This window comes from Lycium barbarum, chromosome 6, assembly GCF_019175385.1.
Source record: "Lycium barbarum isolate Lr01 chromosome 6, ASM1917538v2, whole genome shotgun sequence".
Taxonomy (NCBI): domain Eukaryota; kingdom Viridiplantae; phylum Streptophyta; class Magnoliopsida; order Solanales; family Solanaceae; genus Lycium; species Lycium barbarum.
The window spans coordinates 6,741,977-6,758,886 of NC_083342.1; positions in this window are offsets into that span (position 1 = coordinate 6,741,977).

The following is a 16,910-nucleotide window of genomic DNA, read 5'->3' on the forward strand; positions in this document are numbered from 1 at the left end:
CCTATTGTAGTGTGCTAAAATGGATAGAAATCATGAAATATAGAATGTTGAAGTTAGGTTGTGTGTTTGGCATGTTGGCCATGTAAGTGGGGGTGTGTTGGGTGGTATTGGATTGATGAATTTATTCTTGTATCATGTTAAATTGTTGTAGGATGGAGAACTTTGTGCATTGAACGAAATTCGTATATATAGGAATCTTTAACATATGTATATATGTGTGTTGGGGACGAATGTGAGTTTTATAAGGTGTCGAAGATCTCATTACTACCGCTTAGTATGTTAGTTGTCGTCGTCATGAATTCTAGTCTTGAAATGAACATTTAATGACTTATGATTGATGGGAGATTGTGCGGGCTGTTTTGAGGCTTATCGTGCGTTAATGTAATTGGTATATTATATGAGGATAACATCGTTATATTGTGGATTGTTGAGACGAGACATGACTTGAAAATGAGGAAAATTAAAAAGAGAGCTGCTCTCGGCCAAAGGGCTGTTTTCGGCCAATTGGGAGAAAAATTGTGAACTGTTTAGAATGTCCTAGAATATTGTGGTAAAGACTCGGGTTGATAATTAAATGTGTGAGCGATGTGGTGGCTTGAATGTGAGCCGTTGAATTGAATATTTGGAAAGTTGTCGAATGATGAAAAAGAGAGCTATTAATGTTATTTTGCCTTCCGAATTTATTATTGATGTTGCTAGATTGGTTATTGTGGTTGTTGTTGTTGATTTTTTTAAGCGAGATAAATTCTCGGGATGGCCTATTTACAGGGGAAGTGCTGCCGAATTCTTTTGTAGAATTTAGAGTTAGTTGGAATGAAAATTTTCTTAATATGCCTATGGTCAATATTGGATATTCATTGGCACATTTTGTAGACCCTGGGGAGCCCGAGAGGTAAATTTGGAGTAGCTTTAGATTGGCTAGCTTGGGAGTGCGTTCGAGGTATGTAAAGCAACCTCCTTTCGCTTTGGCATGTCTTAGTTTTACATAGGCTAGATTAAAGCCTTAAGGAAATTCCTATGATTCGAAATCCGAGCATGATATGATCCATATGTATTCATTGGCACTCTTATGCATGATTTGATAAAAGTATGAACCTTCACGTCTTTGAAACAATCGTATTTTGAACTTTGTATAGAAAGGGTTCACTTTAAGGATTTTTCGTAATTCTTGAATGCCATTTCTTGCACATAAATGCTCGGATTACCTCAATACTTTTGTAGGAGCCTATATGGCATGTGATATGTATGTTTTCTATAGGCGGGCCCGACTCGGGTAAATAACCATCCGTGGGCCCCGCGACTTTCCTTTATGAAATTCGGAAACTTTTGAAAGAATTTGTTAAGACTATTATTTCGATTTCCAAATATGATCATTTTACTTATGTTTGAGTTATGATAATGATTTTATGCATATGACTACTCACGACTCTATTCGTGCATTCTGTTATTCGTTTCGCCGAGTCCCGGGCCGGTTCTGTTATCGTGCGCATTTTGATATACTCCGGAGTTATGCTGTGTTATGGTTCTCCGAGCTACTCGCTAATGAGGGTCGGGTTCCACTTATGTTTGGTGATGTGTTGTATATGGCGTTATGTTGTGATGTGATATGTGACGAGGATACGGAGATTTGAAATCTTTCTGGTGTTATGCTGTGTTTATGGCGCCATCGACAGGAGGGCGACCATATTCTTCTGTACCCTATGCATGACTCACATATTTGAAACTAAATAATTTGATAAGATTGGATTTGCACTTATGTTTGATACTCCCATTTCGTTATGTCTCAGATTTGCTTTCTGTACATTCTGCTTTGCATACTCAGTACATATTTCGTACTGACCCCCTTTCTTCGGGGGCTGCGTTTCATGCCCGCAGGTACAAACGCACAGTTCGGTGATCCCCCAGTTTAGGATATCCCCTTCAGCTGTTTGGAGTGCTCTTCTCATTTCAGAGCATACACTTTTGGTATATACTTTTGTTCGTTATGTATGTATATATATTTGTTCCGGGTACGGCGGGGCCCTGTTCTGCCATATGATTCGTTTGGTCTCTTTAGAGGTCTGTAGACTTATTTGTGGGTGTGTGTGCCTACTACTGTACAGTTGTGTCCATATGATCTCTTTCGTTATGGCAGCCTTGTCGGCTCGCACATGTATATGTTGTTCTGTTGGCCCTGTGTGGCCTTTGTTGGTATTGTTGACACCCAATTTTGTCCCGTCTCTCTGCCAAAATACCTATTTTTAAGCTTCTAATATTTTGAAAAAAAATAAAAAAAATACATTCTGGTTACTATAATTATTAGCCTCTTATCAATACCGACATTTTATTATTCTATTATAATTATTATTATTATTATTATTATTATTATTATTATCATTATTATTATTATTATTATTATTATTATTTATTAATATTATTATAATTCACAATTCTTATCATTTCGGCATTTTACCAGCTTACGCATTTATCTTTGCATAAATAAATAATAGTATTTATTTAGTGCGGATTTTCAAAGAAAAGTAACATATATTATTACACGGCTATTATAACACCATATGATTTTATTACCCGAGTCTAGTAATCACATATTTTTTGGTATTAAGTAATATTTTGTCACCCTCGGTATGTTCATTAATTAAAATGGGTCTCTTATTCAAATTTAGAAGTCAAACTGTTTCTTGCACTCAGTCCGTGTTTTGACTTACCGGGCTCCAAATCAAATCCCGATTGACTCCTAATATTTTTTGGACTAGTCCATATCTCTTATCTCAATTTTTAGAATAATTCGTGTTTTAATTTATTAGCCTATTCTCTTAATACCCGGTCTAAAAAATTGACCCAGTCCACAAATGGACCGGGTCTGACTCGTTTACTCAAAATAAGGGGAACCCTTTTAGGGTTTCCCCTCATTTTTCTCTTCCGCCTCATCATCGCCTCTTCTCCACCATCCTCCGCCTCTCCACCTCTCCACCTTCCCGTCAATTATCACCACCATCACCACCATCGTCACCTCTACACCACCATCTCCCCATCGTTCTCTTCCTCCCCTTCATCCTAAAACCTAGCCGCCGGGCACACACACCCCACTGCCACTAATTGTCACACCCATACCTCCATTACCTCCACCGTCCCACGCCTCCCTGTTCCCCATTACGACTGACACCCCTCTGTCACACCATTTCGCTTTGTCCCCCACTTCGTCACACCACCCGCTCCTCTCGTTCATCGTCATCTTCCTCTGACACCCACGTTACCCCGACACCCCCACGTATCTGTCACCTCCACCCTTCGTTGTTCCCCGCTCCTCTCAAACTCAAAATCAGTCTATAAATATTGATTTCATCATCTATTAAGGAAAGAGGAAAAAACGGAAAAAACCGGAGAAAGCAGAGGAGAGGTAGCTTAACCGTAGAAATCCCCTAGTAATCAAGTGTCAAATTTAGGATAATCGCAGGAATTCCCATAGACAACATCATTTCTTTTAGCCTTATTGTTCGATATCGAGTCAAAAATCCACACCATTTTTTGTTCTGTTTTTTTTTGCTCTTGGCATCTGTTTGAACTCGAGTGTATAAGATTCGGGTTTTTCTTAGTACTTCGAAGTGGATTTGAAGTGTTCGCGGTTAAATCGAAACCTTCGCCTCGCTTCGCTGCACCTGGAGAAGCAGCAGTTCAGTGTATCCCCTTTAGACTGGTATTTGTCGATCAATCTAGTACATGTTGGTATGGTGGTTTGCATACACTAGCTGTCTCTTATTTATTCAGTCTCTAAGCGAATTGTTGTCCAAATTTACCCTGAAGATGTGCCTTATATTAGTAATGTGTTCAACTCTCAAGGCCTGATTGGAATGAGTTGTTCTTTTCGTATATCGCTTGGATTCATGTGAAATTTTCAACTTGACTATCAAAACAATAGGTATAACAAGATTAGTTTTTTTTTCGGATCGTAGCCTATCGTATCTAAGTCGACGAAGAATAAAGCTTGTTTATACAGTCAGTTTTTGAATCCTACCAGAGATTTCATAGCTTTTTTTTTTTTGTTAAAAGGGATTGAGGCATTATGGATGTTTCTAATTGAATAGTGGATATGTTTTAAGGTAATTCAGCATTTGTTAGTCCCATTATAAGTTGGTGGTTCGTTGATAGCATCAACAGGTTTGGCATGTCCCTGTTCAGTATTTGTTTAATAGTAGTTTAATATCCTTCACTTATTATTGAAACTTGCTTTAAAACAAAATGGGATTGATGTCTCTCTTACTGATCAAATCGTGTTGCTGATAATATTTTAAATGATCCTGTTCGGGTTCTGCATTCCATGGAGATCTGTTCAGTCCCTTGTCTTACAATTTGATTTATTGTTAAGGTGCCCCTCTTTTTTTTTAGATGTCTATCTGTTGCATGAGGTCTACTGTTAGTTTAATCTCAGTTCATCCCATCTAAAATATGAACTTATATTCAGTATGCTTTAGGTGATTAATAACTTCAAATGATGAAAGGTGCCCCAAACTGGCCTAATGTGGTAATGTAGTGCCCCCCTGCTAATGTACAAACTGGTCCTCAAATCCCTTTTGGTATTAGCATGAACCTGCCTATTTCAGCTAGTTCCCAGTTTTGAATAAAGTAAAGGTAAAGGTGAGTCCATATAAGGCTAATAAAATCTGAAAATCATGGGGGAGCTTTTCTATTTGGTTGAGATGCTAAGAATATAAGGACATACCAAGTATACTGCCCCACATATTCTGATATATCACAGGCTTATATATCGAATATGCATTTGGTATATCATTCATCATTAAGTGTGCATGATCTGTTAAAAGAATAAGAGCATTGTTTCTGTCACTGTTTCTCCTTGGTTGACCTTTTGGTTTCTTTGTTTAAGCGTGAAGGGTCGTATATCCGAGTTGATAGGATTTGTTTTGATCTAGCCTGTCGTTTGTCCCCAAACTGTATACACATGTATATACATGAGATATACTTGCGATATGCATAGTATATATATATGATCTGTTGGTGTTCTGAATTTATGTATTTTGTGTCTGACATCATTCATTAAGTAGATACTGATCTCCCTTTTCTTCTGTTTATGCATGGCTATCGCATACGAGTCCAAGGGACTCGTTTTTCTTCCGCATTTGGCGTTGGGCTAAAAGCCCAACATGATCTCTCCCGTGTCAGCCCAATCCGTGACCTGCAGAAGAAGAAAAAAAAAACATTGGGCCAAGGCCCACTAGACAAGAACAATCCCCAACAACAGCAAACATATCCGCAGCAGCACATAAATCTGCTGGGCTTCGGCCCAGCAGTGGCCCAAATAGCAAACAGCAACAACACGAAAATGGGCCCGAGCCCATTTAAATCATTTTACTTCTTTATTTTATTTTCTATGTGCATTTAATTTGTGATTACCTGATTAACATTCTGCTTGTTTTATTTGCTTAGATTAGGCGAACCTTAGCAAATTAGTGGGTTAGATTAGTGCAATGGGTAGTTAATATATAAAAAAAAAAAACTAATAATCAATTCCATAAGTCTCATTTTCTTTCTTTTATATTAACGATATTTTATAATATCTATAATACTTATTTTTAGAATAATTAATCTTTCAATAGCTTAAATTCCTATTTTGGAGTTGAAGGAATCATGTTCTACTCTTGTTATCTTGAAAATTTTAAACGCCACTAACATGCAAATAGGAATTAAAGAACTTTGTAAACACCTTTAAGATTATCTGAATTATGCATACTTCTAGCCGAATTAATAAAAACATAATTTCGTTCATACGTCTAAAAAAAAAAACAAAAAAACGCAAAGTCAGTTAATACCTCATCGTTTAGTTTGTTTGAAACATTTATTAAGACATATCATATTTCGTAAATCTAATCTTGCATAGCATTATTCTACTTCCATTTAAACTATTAGCAACATTTATAAACTTTATCTCAAAAAGTATTCTAAAATCTCTTTTAATGCAGATTATTGATCTCATTTTAGATAGTATTATTATTTGAAGTCATTTATAAGTCTTATTATAAATAACATTTAAATTCTTCTTTTACGCAAATTATTATACCTTTTTACGAGTCTTATTTTAAAATAGCATTACTATTCTCATTCAAAGTTTAACCACATTCATAAAATCATATTTTTCATCTCCTTATACAAAACGCTTTATTTCTCTACAAGTTAGTTTAAATAGTATTATTATATTTTCTTTAAAACTTTAATAATATGTACAAGCTATTTTCTTAAAATTTAAGCACTTCATTAAATTTTAATTAATCAACCTAAGTTTGGTCGGATAACCGTAAGTTAACGGATTCTAAAGGATGCCTAATCCCTTCCCTTTAGGATAATATAGAGCCCTTACCTAGAATCACACTGGTTAAGCAGACTATTAATTAAGGTTTAGTTTTAACTCTGCCTTAGCTCAACTCTAGGTGTCCTAATTCACCGTTAAACTAATTAGGTGGCGACTCCTTAAAACAAACAATTTAGGAATCCCCAATATGTCATACTCTTAAATCTAACCCGGTTAAAATGGGGTGTGACAGGTATTTGTTGTGTACAGGGTTATTTTGGATAATCCGAAAAACAAAGGAAACTCTGCCGAAATTTTCTTTGAAAATCTTATAAATTTGAAACACCGCCTTGTCGGCTTCTGTTATATACCTAGATGTGTTTGATATAATCTGAGGCAGCGTTTGATATTTGTATCGGTATAAGTCATCTGTTTGCCGCTCGGATTTGTGATTGTGTTCGGGTGCCCAATTCGGGCACTAGTCACGACCCACGGGGTTGGGTCGTGACAGTTTCCATCCAGAGTGTTCAACTGCTTGAAGGTAAGATGTTGGTTCTTTGATCTCATGAATATAATTAGTTATGACTTGATTATGTGAGCTCAAAAAAGAATAAGGAACACAAATAAGAGGAAAAAGAGAAGGGTTGGGTGACATCACTGAATAAGCAGTATTGCAAATGAAATCATTTAGATGTCTAGGAAAAACAGTACCTCTGGTTGATCTGCACAGACCTTCAGGCTGAGATAACACTGGTACAGTAAGATGGTGCTGTGTAGAAATATGAGGGGAGGACAAAGTGGTAGGAGAGGATGGAGAAGATGGAGGAAAATCTAAACTGGTGAATATAGGTGTAGGAGATGGGGCTGAATTATGTGGAATAGGAGGATCATCATGTGGATGTGTAAAAGGTATAAGAGCATCAGTTTCTGTGTGTAAAGTGTCATGGGATTGAAAAGATCCTGGGAATAACTTGGATAAAGGTTCTGATTTAGTAAAAGGAAAAATAGACTAAAAAAACTTATCATTTCTACTGATCACAACCCGTCTAGTTTGTAAGTTTAAAACCTTGTAACCCTTCTTCCCAAATGGAAAGCCCAAAAGGATACCAGGAAAAGCTCTAGGTGCAAGCTTGTCACTGTTAGCCGATAGGGTAGAGACAAAGCATAAAACAACCAAAAGGCTTGAGATGAGTGTAAAAAGGAACTTTATGAAATAATTTTTCATGTGGACTGATGTTGCCTAGAACTTTGGAAGGAAAAAGGTTTATCAGGTGAGTAGCAGTGAGGAGAGCCTCTCCCCAGTATTTAGAAGGTAGTTTTGATTGATATAAGAGTGCTCTACAAACCTCCAAAAGGTGTTTATGTTTTCTCTCTGCTACCCCATTTTGTTGTGGGGTAGCTACACATGTGGTTTGGTGCACAATGCCTTGTGAGGCAAAACAAAACAGAGGGTAACACTCCTGTACCTAACTCATAGGCATTATCTGATCGGATCATTTTTACCTTCTTGTCAAATTGTCTTTCTACATAAGCTAGAAATGCCTGTAAAACTGGAAATGCATTAGACTTGGTGGAGAGTAAAAAAGTCCATGTATTTCTTGAATGGTCATCAACAATAGTTAAAAAATATTTCTCTCCTTTATAAGTTTGGGTTTTGTAGGGTCCCCAAGTGTCTATATGGATAAGGTCAAAACTATGTGTGGAAAAGTTTTGGCTATGTGGAAAAGGTAACTTGTTTTGTCCGGCCAAAGGGCAAATATCGCAAGGGAATTCACATTTCTATGTGGTAAAAGTAGGAATGCCTTTAAAGTGTTTCATTGAATTGTAAGGTAAATGACCCAATCTGTAATGCCAAAGTTTTTGTGAATTAAAATTCTCAAAAGTAACATTCATTTCATTAACAAAAAGATCATTACAGTTTTTAGGACTCTCAACTGACTTCGAACAAAAAGACTCAATACTAGACACTGCATGTTTGGACTGAACATGACATTTAGGTAAAAGTAAAGAAGACTGTAAACTACTAGACTCAAAGGACTTGACAGGCTTGAAAGAGGGATTGACAGTGTTATCCTTCAGCATATAAAGGCCTGCATCAGCTTCACCAAAAATCTGTCTCTGGTTGGATGAAAGGTCCTGAAGAAAATAACCAAATTTAGTAAATAGAACACCTAGTCCACTTTGTACACAAAATTGGCTCACTGAAAACAGGTTGTGCTTAAAAGAAGGAATATAAAACACATTGTAGAGAGTAAGAGAATTGGTCAAGTGAACTGTCCCAACATAGTTAACAGAGACTTTATATGAATTGGGAAGTGTTACAGAAATAGGACTAGGAAGTATTTTGATGTCTTTTAGCATTGACTTATCATAGGTCATATGTTGAGAGGCCCCTCTGTCTATGATCCAAGGGTTAGAGGTTAGGGTAGAAAAATAGGAAGAATAGACATGAAAAGTAGATGCAATACCAGTCATATTAGCAGAATGAACCTCAGAACCTGATGCTTGTAATTTCCCATTATGGATAGATTGAAACATGTGGATCATTTCTTCACACTGACTCTTTGAAAAACCTTGTGAATTGATAATGGCAGACATGTTCCCTTTCATGAGATGCTGATTTTGTTTCTCCAAAAACCTATTTGGTTCTTCAGTTTCCATGCTCAGAGTGTTGTCCACTGTTCCAACAGCATTAGCCCTTGCAGTGGCAACATTCTTCTTTGGCTTGTTTGTAAAATAATCATCAGGGTACCCAATCAGCCTGTAACACTTAGCTCTCACATGATTTGTTTTCTTGCAATAAGTGCAGTATAGGTTGTTCCTTTGTGCAGTACTTTGGAAATTTGCTCCTGCATTATGTGTACTGCCTCTAGACTGATTGTTTCCCCTGTGTCCATATCACTTTGTTGCATTAAAGGCTGCTGAGTCTGGGATTGCCATGTTTCCAGACCTTACTTCTCTCTGTGATTCTTCATGTAATATTAAAGAGTATGCCTGACTTATAGAAGGAAGAGGTTTCATCATTAAAATGTTCCCCCTACATGCTGAGTACATCTCATTTAGACCCATAAGAAATTGCATTAGTTTAATATCTTCATTCATCTTATGGTTGTGTGTTTTAGCTCCACACTTACAATCACAACCACAAGTCATAAAAGTATTCAATACCTTCATCTGATCCCATAATTTCTTTAATTTGTTGAAATAACTGGCTATGTCATTAGTCCCTTGAACAATATTGTTCAGATCCCTCTGTACCTGAAACAGCTTTGCTCCATCAAGTTGTCCATACCTTTCTTGCAGTTCATTCCACAGTTCTGAAGCTGTCAGGCAATAGATGACACTTTCTAAAATTTCCTTGGTTAAGGAATTCAATAGCCAAGCAAGTACCATGTCATTACATCTACTCCACTGTTCAAAGAGAGGTGAGTTTTCCTCTCGTATTTCAGCTTTTTCATTGATAAAACACAGCTTGTTTTTGGCTGATAAAGAAATTAAAACACCCCTTTTCCAATTTCCATAACTGGAACCATCAAAAGTGACGTTAATGAGGTTGTTTCCAGGTGAATCTGAGGGGCTCAAGTAATAAGCATGAGAGCAAGGAACTGTATCAATATTTTTTTAATTTGAAGATGAAGATTTCTCAACTGGAGTATCAAGATCAGTAGCCATTTTTGCCACTGGAAGAAAGAAAAAAAAGACAATACTATTTAGAAGAAAGAAAACGAGAGAAGAACCAGAAATTCCCTTAAGAATGCTCTGATACCATATTGGATTTCGTATAGAAATCCTGTGAAGAATTAAGTTGGGAAATTTTCTGTATATTTTCTTCTGTGTAAACACTGTACATCCAGGTGTTCCTTTATACAAAAGTCCTGAGGACTAAATTGCAAATTGTAAGGATTAAAGTGCTAATAATAAAAATGTGCAACAAGAAACTAACTACATGTTATGTACAACTCATCAAAATTCTAGAATAGTCTGAAAAGGAATTCTATCTACAAAGTGCCATTTATATTGTGTGATGCTATACATTGTTAATAAGGCGAGTAGGCAAATTTTGGGCTTCAGAAATATGCAGGCCCAACAAGGAAGTGAAAGTGTTGATTTAACCATCTTCAATACCCAAATAGTGTAGCCCAATAATTCATCAGCCCATCCTTGTCATATTCAGACCAAACAAAACACTTATCCTAAGTCTTTTGTTCCTTGTTGACTCCGAAAATGTTTTCCATTTGTTCTCTTTTCTTCTTCAAGTTCATCGGCAATGGAGGCCGTGGAAACACAGTTGCCAATAGTATTTAATTACATGAACTTATCGTTTATGTTATTGGATAGTGTAAAAATTCTACGACGTATCTAATTAAACTCAATAATTAATCACCCACTTGCAAATAGTGCATGTTCAATTTCACATTTTTGCTCAAGTAAAAATATGTGCTTCTGGGATGAAGTTGGGTCGATTCCTCAAAGTGTAAAGATACGTCTATTAAAAATAATATTCCTTCATTTCAAAGTCATATTTCTGATTTTTTTTTTATACCAACATGCATGACTAAACTGGAAGCAGAAAGAACCAAATATTTGATGTCAGTACTAAATTTTTTCATTAGAAAAGAACGAATTTATGAAGTGAATATACATAAGTTTCCTCATCTCAAAAGAACATATTCTATGCTGCATGTCTGATGTAAGGGTAATGATATCTTGATCCCTCAGTTATCGACAAACTAATTTTAGTCCTTGTGATATTTGACTAATAAATATATATATATAACTTTCAATTTAGTTAAAATGTGATCTCTTTGCTCGTGAATATTGCTAAATTTACTGTAATTATTTATCGTATCACCACTTAATTTCTCATGTGTTGTATTAATCTTGTGTAATTATTCTATATTTAGACGGTAACATACTTAAAGAGACCTAAAACGTACATTTACATTAAATGAAAGTTAAATATACTTTCTTAGATATCAAAACGATATCAATAATTGCGAGACCAAAAAGTGTTTTTACACATATTTTGTCCAAGCTATAAAAAAGGGGTCAATTGATTTTGGTGGTCCATTGCAAATTCTTTTTTATATAGTTTTACATCAATTAATTTAAAGAGATTTTATTTTACACGTAAAAGATCTGAAAATAAAATACAAGAGATTTTTTACAGGTCATTTTCCTTTTAAATTGTAGTAAAGGGCAGGAGTGGATCCACTATAGAAATTACAAGGTCGGCAGAATCTAGTAGCTTTAGCCCACACTTATATATTTGTATTAAGAATTTCACTTAATATGATAAATAATCTATCAAATAAGTAAAAACGATTATATATAGAACCCATAAACTTAGGACCCATTTGAACATGGGTTTTTCTTCCTTCTTTTCAAAACATTGTTTGGTTATACATTAGAATGATTTTTTGGTTAGTTTTTCAAGTGAATTTTTTCATACACTTCCAAAAATTCAACTTTTTATCAAATGAAATGCATGTCCAAATTTTCATGTCCAAACGCCTATTTAAAATACCACTTTTACTTCAAATACTAACTTTTTTTCCAATGTTAACTCATGTCCAAACGCCTATTTAAAATCTCGAATTCGACTCTAATAAACAGTTATGTTAAGTATGATCATTTTCTCACCAAATTAAAAAGCAATACGTGGGGTTGTCATTACATTGGTCTCAAATCAGTACAACAACATCTAATCAGAAAAAGCTACCATTTTATTATGAGAAATAAAAATCTTTTACTAAGACAAGATTGGGTCTCAACCATTGACAAGATTCATGGATAGGGAGGGACAAATAAAAGGCACTAAAAAGTTTAGTAATGTTCTTACGAAAACATTAATGTTTTCCACTGATTTTGGTTTGCTTTTATATATTTTGTTCCAGCACTGATTCTTCTGTCTATTCAAATGCTCATTTTCATGATGACTCTTTTGTTTTAGTTATCAGGATGGTAAAATGAAATAAAACTGTACTCCAAAATGGAATGTCTGGATTCTATTCTCTAGCTGGATCACTTCACAGCTATACTAGCACAGCTTAAATATTTGTGTCTATATATATGTACTCAAAGGATTTAATTTATATATACGGACAATATAAAAAATTCACACTAGCGATACATTTTACCTGTTGTAGCAAATTAGTTATCATTTTTATCAGGTCGCTGATTAATGCTTCTCATAAAGATTTGCCTATAATAACAATATTATAATTGATCACATTTGCGAGAATGTTCAAATATCACACGTTGAGATGGTTGGATATGTCCTGCATCGATGATTATATGTACCGAACCCAAGATTTGAAACCGAGGTGAGTGAAGTTGATTAAAGTGGATGATATATAGTGTGCCTAAAGTTACTTGGAAGAAGATTCTCTGGAAGACCTACTTATAATATCTTAGGATGAATATATGCATTTTTATACATGTGGTACCAATTAGTTGAGAATATGCTGTAGTCATATCAATACTTTTGCTTTTTTTCCTATGCTTTTCTAGGAGTTCTTTAGTTTTCCACAAATTTATACATCAGAAAAAAATATAATGAACTTGTTTTACTTTTTGTTTTAATTTTAATATTATTGCATACTTTTTATTTTTTATAATATTATTGGCCCGAGATTAGTTTACATAGAGTACCATGATAAGTGAAAATTTCTATAATTAACCGATCCCAATTTGTTACGATTGGAGCATAACTCTTGTCATCGTTGTTGTTTTTGAGGCATGTAGTATTCCTACTTTTATCTAACAACTGTAGCGACATGTTAGTGACGTATGACGCATGTCACTAGCTCGTGTATGTATATTCGTGTAGGAAACTTCAAACACAGTAGCAGATTCACGATTTTCATTCAGGGTGTTCGAAAAAAAATAAAAAAAAATATACACTGTAATTTTTTACCGAGGGTGTTCAAAAGTTAATATATGCACATAAACACAAAAAATTTACCCTATATATACACTGTAATTTTTTACCGAGAGTGTTCGAGCGGGTAAAACCCTGGCCCCCAGGTAGATCCGCACATGTTCAAACACATGCAATATTCTTTTTAGGATTAAATAAAATATTGGCATTCTCAATCTTCCAATTTTTTTTTTTTTATTTGAATTTTCATCCGGTATCTGATATTCTTTTTGATGGTTCGATTAATTCGATTTTATGCTGCCTAAGGCCCATATTAAAGGGGCCGGAAGTGCTCCCTATTAGGATTTTTTTTTAAATTCCAAAGTTCAAAACCCAAAACCTCTAATTAATGAAAGAGATTTTTTATCCATCTCACCACAATCTTTAACGTTATCTTTCAACTCTTTTTGTTGGCCATGAAGAATTTAATTTGAACTATCTCCACTGCTTTATTGACATTTCAAAAAGACTGACGAAAGGTTCGTCCATAGGGTAATTTATGGCTATGCTAATGAAATGCATGCAACTTGGTATGGCAAAGCAAATGTGAACCATTTATTTTTTCCCTCTCCAAAAATAAACATTCTAGTATGTGCGCTTCACATCCTACCTAAATATAGGACTTCCTTAGGGAAAAGACCAATACCAAAAAAGAAGACCAATATCCACTAAGAACAAAATTTATGATCTCTTGTCTGTGGTGATCTGTAATTTTATTGGGCAACTTAAAAGAATTTGGTTAAAAGTTGAAGTGACTTTACAAAGATTTTGAATATTTACAGAACACTAAGAATAAATTCAAATTCGCATGATATGTCTTGCAATCAAATCGTTTGTGAAAATCAGTTACTCCATTCGTTCCACTTCACGTCACATGATCCATAGTACGAGGGTTAAAGTGTTTTATTTTCTGCGTGATTTAGATATAGAATTTTCAAATCTCTTAAAATAAAATAGACATATTCGAAAACTATATAAAAAGTACTCTAAGTCACAGTAGTTAATAATTCAAAATATTTTTAAAAACCGTGATAAAACACTCATTTAACTCTTCGAATTATAATAACTATGTCGCGTCCCTACGTTACTTTTTGTAGAAGAGAGAGAGAGTGCATATTTAAGCTTATTTAATTGGTGGAGTATTAATTTTACTACCATATATACTTCAAAGAAGAAATCCATGTAAATTGTCTAAGCAACAATTTTGATAAAAGTATAAAAGTGTTACTCATTTAATTTACAATTTAAACTAATAAAGTGTCAAAAGATTAATGTCATCTCAATAATGCAGTGATTATACCTTTTCTGTCCCAAAGAGAGGGACAGAAAACATATAAAGGAGAAACTAAGTATTATTATGCTAATGAGAATCAAATTAAAAGACGTGATAAAATTCATCCCAAGATACCCTAAAATAGAGGCAGTACATGAAAAGTTGAGGCTTTGATGAACTAAATAATAAACCAGAATATGCTTCAATATGCATGCTCCTAAAGGACTGCCCAATATTGTGTTTTGTCATATTAATTGTGAGGTGTGGTATAATAGTTAGATTATTCATTCAACTATCATATGTAATTTTTTTTGTTTCCCACGATGTTCGGTGTTTTTTCAGGCTCGACTAATCCGAATTCGCTTCGTGAAAGAATTTTTAAATGGTCGATTCAAACTTTATGCGAGACAACTGTTGTTTGGATAGTCAGCTTTTCTTTGACTATGTTTTTTAAAATATTTTTTGAAATGTTAACTATATATCGTAAAGATTATGTGGTTGGTATATTGGCCATGGGTTTCAGAGGTGAGAAATGCATTGTCCTCATGGAAGAATTGCTATACCTAGATTGAAAGCTCGACAGAGTTTGCAGTGGATAAAAAACACACATTAGAGGCAATTTAAAAAGGAAATAGTAGCTGCTATGTGGTGCTATTATTTACTATACTTGACAAGTTAGGAACTGGAAAATGTTTAGGCATATAAATAAACTAGTGTACTTGCCCGAGCTTCGCGCTGTCGGAAAAGAATTTCCTTATAAATGCAAAACCATAAATATAATGGAAGAAAAATGAAAAATTCCAAAAAAAAAAGAAGAAAAAAGAAAAGAAAAAATTGAGGTAGATAAGTAAAATAAAGATATAGACTTTATTAATCCTCACATTTAGTTTATTGAAATATTTGTTTCTTCCGAGGAATGAAAATTTTATAATATAAATTCACAAAAAGCAAAAGCATGTATTCCAATAAACATAATAATCTCAAATTTACTGAAAAATAAGAAGGAAATATGGAGAAAAAAGGGGATAAGAGGGTACTAACACATACATTTGTTAGTGACTGAGGGTATCGACTTGATAAAAAAACTAAGAAAATCAAAATTCCAAAAAAATTAATACCAAAAGTACAAAGTAAAGAAATTTAAGAAATATAATAAAAATCACATGCGATTAAAAAAAACAAAGGCACGCTATGAAAATAGTTCTTTTCTCACTAATGACTAAGGTAAAAAATTTAAAGCCTGCCAATTCTTGAAGATTCGCATGTTGATTATAAACATAGAAAGACATTGAGTAGAAGAGACGACTTAGTGGTCTTTGAGCATCATGGTAAATTTCATCTTCGTCATTCTTTCTTCTTTAGTCACAAGAAACTTCAATTTTTGTAGATGGATTGGAACTTCGTTTGCAATATCATAATGAATAATGGAGAAGAATAGTGGTCAATTCCTTTCCTCAATAACAATACCAACTGCCAAAAGTAAAGGGAACATCAGAAATAAAAATACTTATATTTTTACCGATGAAAAATTTGATTTAGCACAAGACTACAAAACGTAGCATTGGTAGTGACAAAAAATCTCCTGCGAAAGCCTCTTCTTTCCTTGTCACTTCCTGTGCGAAACCAAGAAAATTGAGAATTAATAATTTATAAGATAGAATGGTTAAATTACAAAACACATTCTTTGCACCAATTATACACCAAAAACATTAATCTTTTACCCTTAAACAAACCTTCTACGTAAACCAACTATTGAATTAGTAATAGCATAAAGGAATGCAAAAAAAGAAATAGATAGAGAGTACATTGTATACGATCTTTAACGAAATACTTTTCTGTTTGCAAGAGAGAATTGCTCATTGATAAATTGAATTTTGGACAAAAGTCTACAACATGACGTCAAACCATTGAACTATCTAAAAGTAGAAAGGATCTTTGTATATTTACCTTGTCAAAAAAAGCAACGAAAAATAGACTTTTAGCCATTTCTTTTTCACTTCGCAACCTTTGACACTAAGATAATGCAAACCATAGTAAGCAGAATGATGTTGTTGTAAGAGTAAGGCGCTTCAGTGCCTTCATAAAGTTTTCAAGAACATCCTTAGATCTCACCTTGCACTCATGCCTTAAGCCCATGGATCAATTGCTACATCAAGTCATTTGATTTGATTAGATGATAAATAATAACTTTCTACCGTTACAATTTTAGGGAAGAGGATGAAGTGGACTGAAGTTTTGTGATCTTTAATTTTCTAAATGTCTTTTGCATAAGGAAATACATTTGCAGCTTAATGTTTGCATCCGTAAAGGCGCGTTTGCAGCTTAATGACCCATTATTTCAATTCAATCCTCGCAACTCTAATGGCCACATGTCAACTAAATGGCTGTAACCGTATGTTTAATTTCATTAGTTCAAT